At 41.2% G+C, this 6,372-nt stretch overlaps 1 long non-coding RNA gene across 1 annotated transcript; it reads right to left on the minus strand.

Moving 5' to 3' along the window:
* Positions 1 to 2,611: 2,611 nt before the first annotated feature.
* On the minus strand, positions 2,612 to 4,623 carry LOC120974365 (uncharacterized). The gene is made up of 2 exons (XR_005769765.3): positions 4,032 to 4,623; positions 2,612 to 3,705 (listed from the first exon to the last, which is right to left on the minus strand). It is a non-coding gene; the product is annotated as an uncharacterized lncRNA (long non-coding RNA).
* Between the last annotated feature and the right edge of the window lie 1,749 nt (positions 4,624 to 6,372).

A 6,372-nucleotide genomic window follows, 5' to 3' on the forward strand; every position in this document is an offset into this window, starting at 1 on the left:
ATCCAGCAATCCCGCACGCCCCCAAAAGAGGAGCTCCAACCATGTGTTACCAAGAAATAATATTAGGCCCTGTTTGATAGCAAAGTATTTTCTAAGCATTTTGAGAATACTATAGTTTTTTAGATTACCATAGTTTTATTTACAATAAGCTGTTTGATTGCCAAAAAAAACTGTGATTTTAATACTATAGTATTTGCCAAAAACTGTTTTTTCTCTGTATTATAAAAGAGCCCAAGACCTTTTTTTTAAAACAGAGCCGAGGAAAAGAACGGAGTTGCACGTCGTTAACTTCTTCCCTTCTATTCTCAACTTCTCATCTCCCTCTACAAAAAATATTCGCGTCCGTCACACGTTGCCGCGGCCGCCGCGCTGTTATCTTTTTAGATGCCATCACGTGTTCGTTCAGCTCCGTTCGTGTTGGGATAGACAACTCGCCGCTGCTGCATGTAGGCCTCTCTCCATGGCTTGCCGTTGTCCCATCTGCTACTCGTGCAGCTCTGCCGCTTGGTTAGTCGTCGGCTATGCCGTGCTACTGAGCGTTTTCTTTGGTCATGGGGTCGTTCGCCGGATTTCACTTAGAGCAAGCTTCCTTTCTTATGCATGTTGATGGTAACACGCCGCTCTATCGCCGTGTGCATGGTCGTTCTTTGGCCAATCACGTCGCATGCTGCATGCAACGGCTAGCTCCAACAGACGGGTTTGCACTGCTAACATTGCAATTGATTTTAGGTCGTTGTGCCAAACAGGTCCTCTGTATTGTAAATACTACAAAATACTCTGTTTTATCAAAACCACGGTATGTTATACCTACATGCTAAATTACTGTAGTTTGTTGATACTTTGATTTTTACAATACTTTGCATCCAAACACAGCCTTAGTCATCTTCAAACAGAAAACAGATACTCCTATAAAAGAAAAAAAAACTAATCATTTCAATATGCTTTTGGTTCATTCCCTCACATAGTACAGAGGAGATCATAAGACAATGATAGCCAATACTGCCATAGATCAATCAGGCCATCATTTATTTGAAGGACAAAATACCAAGATGAAGGACATAAACAAGCACATTATCTTACTACCATCATCAAGATTGGATCGATATAACAGTGAAACGAAAGAGTGCCGCAATGTGTAGCTTATCTAAGAGCTCTCAAATGGTATGGCTTGCATTACGTCGAAGTGGTACTATTATCACCACCAAGGGGGACAACCGACACATGAGAAGCGATAACATAAGAAGCAACATAACTCCCTCATATAGGCAGACAACATCGAAGAGTCATCCCGACAAAGAAACCGTTACAACAATAGCAGGTCAGAGAAACAACCCAAAAACCCACCGAATCAGCGGCACACACAGAAATTACATAACTAAGAATCACATACAAGGACAGATCAAATCACGAGGAAATAAAAATAATTCCAATATGTAGGATGGGTTACTAATACACGTGAAGATGTTGCACTTATGAATAGTCACCAAATTGATGTATTCAAATATGTTGTAGGATCAGAAAAATACAATAAGCAACTTCTCACATCAGTGGCCGAAGCTATTATACAATTACCTGGTGCACACAAATCTGTAATGAAGTTATTATTGAGTTACCGGTACATACGAATCTGTGTCTTTGGCGGTGAGGGGGTCATATTTTACCAAATTAAAACTCCAAGATATAGTTGATTTTCTCAGCCAGGACCATCACCACATTTCGCATCCATGGCCATCGTGGCCCACAGTAAATGTTCATGTTGTCATCAGCAGTAGACAAAACTATGAGATTCATAATATATATGTAACGCAAGTGTTGATTCTTCCGTAATCTGTACTTACATACTTTAGAAAGAAGATATAGAAAAATTGTTCCACCACAGATATATTGTCAAATAAGACAGATAGATTTGGCAGAAGATGTACCCTATAACTAAGTGCTCACATAGGTAGAGTGTTTGTAAAATTCCGATGTACTTCAAGTTTAGCCATTCTTCTTCACAGTTGTTGTGTAATTAGTGGTAGATGAGAACATATATATAGAGGAAAATGCCAGACCTACAGGCTATTTCATATGGACCTGATCTACGCTGAAATTGTCTCCCTTAATCCCAATATAACCTCCAAACTAATTGATCATTATATCAAAATATTATTAAATAGATCCAATGTTGAATTAAGAAGTTATTTACTTTCTAGTAAACAGAAAATTTGGTACCGAGCATGTCAACACGGCAGCTAAGGAGTGTACATAACTAACAACATTAAGAGTAATGATACATTTGAACAGATAAATAGTATCAACACAATCATTTAATGTGATTTTCAACACAATCTTACCAAATGGACACACATAGTATTTTCATTCTTGTTAAAGAGTACATATTTAACCTGAGAATTTGGGTGAGGATCTTTAGTAGCATGTTACATAGTCATAGTCTACTGCCACATTCATAACCATGCTTTGTTTGACTCTTTTTTGTTAAAACCCAGATAGAACGTGAAGACCTTCTATTGGTGATCTTGTTTTAATTCTAACTTGTAAGTGTGTTATATTTCAAGTACGTGACTATGCATGGTGTAGTACCGAAACCGATATCATGCTCCAAAGCTTGCTGAAATGTTGCATTTTATATGTAAACAACATACTTAATTTTTAGGAAACATGATTTAAATAGCTTACTAATAGAAGCACATATATTGTAATTGTTCCCCAAATTCACATCAGCACGCGAAACCAAACCTTCAGATGGAGCGTAGGAAGGCAGGCAGGTCGACGAAGTCCAGCAACTGAAAACCACCCAAACCCCTCCACCCACAAGCAGACCAGAGAAGACCGATGCAAAAGACCCCAACCATGGCAAGCAAATAGCTCCCCTCCACAGAGAACACCACTGCATGCCCCTTCTCACAGAAGACACCATAGACAACACACAACATTCAAACACCAGTAGGAATGGAAGCATGGAGTGAACAAACTGAAACAACGTACGCAATCACATGAGAAAAGAGGGGAATGAAGCAACAAAGAAAGAACTAAAATAGAGTAAAGCACTTGCGCTACAGCTTGTTCTGGGTCAGTAAGTTTGATAGATAGATTTTGCTATCACAAAAGTTTCTTGCCATGAGTTGCCTAAAGAATCACATAATCTCAAGATAGATGAGAGCTAAGGCAGCATGAATAAAGAGAGGAAGGTTTACTTTTTGGTATGCTCCAAATGCTAATATTAACAAAAATTGATGGTACACCTTAAAATTAGTCCAATGATACCCTGGCAAAGATGCCACCAAATGGTTGTTTCTGACTGATTTGCATATACCAACATCTCAGCTCATGCATGTAGGAGGAACACAAAGAAAAACCCTACAACCATGAGGTGTATCTGTGCGTGTAAATCCCATTAGAAATATTTAATCATTTGGATAGGTGCGTAAACAGTAGGATAAACAGAAATAGATGTGAACAAGAATATTTAATCATATCTGTCCGTGCACATCCTAAAGTGATTCAATTTGAGGAATGCTTCATTAGTAGAACATTGCATGTTATAACAGAACATGCATCTATCATGTGTATCTATCAGCTACATAATTTGAGCGCAGTGGAAAACTAACTGTGCGATGTCAAACAAATGTGCACGTGGATCTCATTGTGACTCTTCAAGATCTGAACCTTGTCTCATGCTTGCATGTTGATTCTCCTACTTCCCTGCAAATAAGTCCAAAATGATAAGGATAAGATCCATGTGAGACCAATGAAGGTTTATCCTATTTTCCTGTAAAACAATACCGATGAGCCAAAATGGGAAAGTTAACACCCGAGTGACGCCAATGAAGAATTTTGTATTCCATTCCATCAAACTTTGCTTACACAAACTTACACAATACCATAACATAAGCATGAAACTATCATTTAAAATGTGTGAAGACTCAGTACTGGAGATCATGGAGCATAGCTAGGTCCAAAATGTTGTGATGTCCACAGCCATTGACAATGAACATATTATTGTACTTTGAACCGACCAGGATGATTACCTTTTATAGACTGCGGCGGCTACTACAGCTGGGACGACTTGGAGGAGTGGCAGCAACGAGGAGAATTTGCAAGAAGAGCTCAAACCCAAGGCAAGGGGAGTGCCACTGTGACAGGGACGAGTATGCGGAGGGGGCAAAAGGTCAAAGGCTACCGCCATATCCATCTTACCCGCGCCCAGCCACATGGTGCTGAGCCACCCCCATGGCCGAATCTGCACAGGTGCCAAGGCGCATTGATGGCCCTGCTGCGGCTCATCCTCGCAGCTGCCCAGATGACACCCCGACCGCGACACAATCCATGTCTCAGGCCTCGCTCGGTGAATCCATCGCCGTAATCGCCCTCCTCGAGTATCCATCTCTCTCTAGCTCTGCTCGTGATTTGGGGGAAAGGGAGGAACGCATGGATTTTCCACGAGGCACGCGTCTCCAGTCTCACCCGCAGCCTCTCCGCAACATGAGCACCGGCGGAGGCAGCCCCGTAGTCCGGCAAGGAACCGATCCGACGGCCATTCCGCATAGACAGCGGCGCAATGAGGCAAGGCAGGGTAGCGCAGCGCAACACGCCAGGTTTTTCAGTCTTCACCATCTACGCAACACCTCACCTCTGCAGATAGCGGTGGTCAAGGACTCAAGGCCCATGTAAACAATACCTTGGGCCGTCGGGAACCGACAATATGGCAACGCAAGCACAACAGTTGGGCCCAGACGGTGGAAACACAACATTTCTACATCTTACAGGCAGGGGCACGGCAGTAAAAAACTCACGATCGTTGTGGGATCGCTATTTCTCGGGAGCTTAGTAACTAGAGAGATATCTCTATTTATTTTTTCTTCGGACGAGGCGTTTTGGAGCCCGGGAGTAAAAAAATCCTTAAAAATACAAAATAAATTAAAAAAACAATTTTCTTTTTGTGGAGAAAGATGACTGAGTGTGTGATGTCCATGCCAAATCTCATAGCATTTAAATGTCTAAGTATCTCTCAGTAAGAAAGAAAATTTTGGGATACGTGAAAAAGTTTAATGTTTGTGTACTTTTTTGATCCGATTTTGTTTTTCTCTTGCTGAGAGCTACTCAGGTTTACAAATGCTTTAAAATTTGGCACACAACTCACACACTAAAATATCTTCCGCGCAAAAAGCGGACTTTTTTGATTTTTTTTAATTTACTGTTACTGGGTGCAGATGAGTCGGGGCTTAGAATTGGATATTCGTTTTTCTTCTTCATATATTACCTTCTTCTTATCTTATTCTACCTTTGTACAAATTAAGCTACAAAAACGTCATATATTATGATACGAAGGGTGTTGGGTTACAAATGCGGGGTAGACTAATGTATACAAGTGGCCCACCAAAGGCCCAAGACTCATATAAGATACGACCCAGAAGGTAGTGGGCCAAGGGGCTCAACCTTTGGCCCATCAAGGAAAAGGAGGGTAGCATTAGACTGTGCTAAGTCCCAACAGTCGGATACCAGGCCACTGTCGACCACCGGACACTCTGTCGGAGACGAAGGAAATAGTCAGCTATGTCCTCAGTCGGTGGCTACCTAAGTACCTAAGATACCTCTCGGCCACGATGTCTTAATAGTGCCAAATACTGATAACTCACAAGCATAGGGGATCGCGGCAGTCTTCAAGGGTAGTATTTGACCCAAATTTATTGATTTGACACAAGGGTAGCCAAAGAATATTTATCAGTATTAGCAGTTGAGTTGTTAATTTAAACACACCCGGACAACTAAATATTTATGAGTATTAGCAGTTGAGTTGTGAACGCATGGATTAGCATGTCGAACAAGTTCAACATATTTCTTCTGTATAACCCATGCAGAAGAGGAAGAACTGGTAGGTTCACAATGTAGAATGGAGAACACATCAAGAGCACTCTTGTTGTGATCTTTTAGTTTAAAAGAACTTCTGCCATATTGGTTCATGGTATTGGAAGAACGATATACCACGGACCTCGAAGACTATCACAAAGGTTACTAATCAACCTAAAGGAACGAGCAAACACTATCAACAGGAATCGACGGAATGAATCATGGGTTCCAAAACCCATAAATAGAATACCTACTAACTAAATAACATCACGAGATGCTTTCGAGAATGGTGGCCAAAATCATTACACTGAGAACACAACACAAGGTTGGGTTACTGGGTGGCTATCTATGATATCATAGTTTCCTGATAGCTTCGACAAATATGTCGAGGCGACAGAGTACCTAAACTCGGCGATTAGTGTGGTTATTCTGGCCCAAAAGGACATCGGGAACAGGGGGAAGAGGTTGCAAATGCATCAGACTATTTAGTAACCTTGGATAACTCGGACAACATAACATCTG

The sequence above is a fragment of the Aegilops tauschii genome, chromosome 1 (assembly GCF_002575655.3).
Source record: "Aegilops tauschii subsp. strangulata cultivar AL8/78 chromosome 1, Aet v6.0, whole genome shotgun sequence".
In the NCBI taxonomy this organism is placed as follows: domain Eukaryota; kingdom Viridiplantae; phylum Streptophyta; class Magnoliopsida; order Poales; family Poaceae; genus Aegilops; species Aegilops tauschii.